The sequence below is a fragment of the Mandrillus leucophaeus genome, unplaced genomic scaffold (assembly GCF_000951045.1).
Source record: "Mandrillus leucophaeus isolate KB7577 unplaced genomic scaffold, Mleu.le_1.0 Scaffold881, whole genome shotgun sequence".
NCBI lineage: Eukaryota > Metazoa > Chordata > Mammalia > Primates > Cercopithecidae > Mandrillus > Mandrillus leucophaeus.
In genome coordinates this window covers 593,503-595,779 of record NW_012109597.1, presented here as the reverse complement: position 1 = coordinate 595,779, position 2,277 = coordinate 593,503, and the positions used below count along the sequence as shown (strand labels likewise).

At 37.3% G+C, this 2,277-nt stretch overlaps 1 pseudogene; it reads left to right on the top strand.

Moving 5' to 3' along the window:
* Window positions 1–1,393: 1,393 nt before the first annotated feature.
* LOC105531392 overlaps window positions 1,394–2,277 on the top strand; it is a 41,731-nt pseudogene continuing 40,847 nt past the window's right edge.

Below are 2,277 nucleotides of genomic sequence, written 5' to 3'. Positions count from 1 at the left end.
TCCATCTGAGAACACCTCAGCCTGGACTTCATTGTTCATATTACTATCAGCATTTTGGTCAAAGGCATTCAACAAGTCTGTAGGAAGTTCTAAACTTTCCCATATCTTCCTCTTTTCTTCTGAGCCCTCCAAGTCTCTAGGAAGTTCCAAACTTTCCCACATCTTCCTCTCCTCTTCTGAGACCTCCAAGTCTCTAGGAAGCGCTAAACTTTCCCACATTTTCCTGTCATCTTCGAAGCCCTCTGATGTATTCCAACCTCTTCCTGTTACCCAGTTCCAAAGTCTCTTCCACATTTTTGGGTATCCTTATAGTAGCATCCCACTACTTCCTGGTACCAATTTACTGTATTAAGTCTGTTCTCACACTGCTAATAAAGACATATGATGGACTGGGTAATTTATAAAGGAAAGAGATTTAATTGACTCACAGTTCCACATGGCTGGGGAGGCCTCACAATCATGGCAGAAGGCAAAGTCATGTCTTACATGGTGGCAGGCAAGAGAGCATGTGCAGGGGAACTCCCATTTATAAAACAATCAGATCTCATGAGACTTATTCACTACCATGAGAACAGTATGCGGAAAACTGCCCCCATGATTCAATTATCTCCACCTGGCCCTGCTCTTGACACATGGGGATTATTACAATTCAAGGTGAGATTTGGGTGAAGACATAGCCAAACCATATCACTAAGATAGTTCACTAACACTAAGCCTGCCCTACAGGAATGACTAGAGGACATTCTTTAAAATGCACCAAAGACCACTAATTATTAACTTAAACATACAAAAGCAAAAAAAAAATCATGGTATAAGTAACACAGAATCGTATTCAATATACTCTGATATGGTGATGTTTAAACCAATTTTATCTCAGTATGATAGTTAATAAAAATGCATCAAAACAACAATAGGTAAAATTTAATTTTCAAGGAATACAAATTATAAAATGATGTAAGTTTTGACATCAAAAACATAAAATGTAGTGGGTAGAATAAAAGTGTAGAGTTTTGTAACTCTACAAAATCAAATGCAATCAAAGTTAAATTGTTATCAGCTTGAAATAGTTTGTTATAAGTATTTTTTGTGTAAGTCTTATAACAAAAAGGCAAAAATCTATACTAGATTTTAAAAATATAAATATAAACATATAAACAATTCACTACAGAAAACCATTAAGTCACAAATGATGATGGCAATAGAGGAAGAAAAAATGTGTATAAAAAACAAGCAGAAGACAAAAGACAAGGGCTTCAGTTCACCAGGCAGAACTTTCCAGAAGACTCAGTGAGATGCAGAGAAGTGGCAGCTGCCTGAGCTTCAAAAAGCTACTACAGTCATTTCTGCTTTCTCACACTGGCCTCATCCCCCTTACTAGCTGTAGTTGTAGAAAATGGTGAAATAAACCACTTTCCATGATTTTTTAGAGGGTCAAAGAAAGTACCACTAAGGAAGAATTGAAAAAGGCTTATAGGAAACTGGCCTTGAAGTACCACCCTGATAAAAATCCAAATGGAGAGAAGTTTAAACAGATTTCTCAAGCTTACAAAATTATTTCTGATGCCAAGAAAAGGGAATTACATAACAAAGGAAGATAACAGGTAAATAAGAGGACTGAGCAAGTGGCAGTTCTGGGTCCCCTATGGACATCTTCGGTATAATTATTTATGGAGGAAGAAGAATGCAGAGAGAAAAGAGGAGTAACTTTGTTGTGCATCAGCTCTCAAAAACCTTAGAAAATGTTTGTGATGGTACAACAAGAAAATTGGCACTTCACAAGAATGTAATTTGTGACTAATGTGAAGGCAGAAGTGGGGAAAAAAAGAGGAGACAAGTATAATGTTGTCCCAATTGCCAAGTTACTGGACTGCAAATAAGAATTCATGCGACAGGGCCTGGGATGGTTCAGCATACTTAGTCTGTATGCATGCATGGAGTGCCAGGGTCATGGAGAATGAATCAGTCCTAAAGATAGATGTAAAAACTGAAATGGAAGAAAAACAGTTTGAAGGAAAAAGATTCCAGAAGTTCATGTTGACAAAGGCATAAAAGATGGCCAGAAGATAACATTTCATAGTGAAGGAGACAAAGAACCAGGATTGGAACCAGGAGATACTATAATTGAATTACATGAAAAGGACCATGCTGCCTTTAGTTAACAAGAAGACTAGTTTATGTCTATGGACAGACAACTGGTTAAAATATTGCGTGGTTTCCAAAAACCAATATCCACTCTTGACTACTGAACTAGTCATCACCTCTCACCCAGGTCAGATT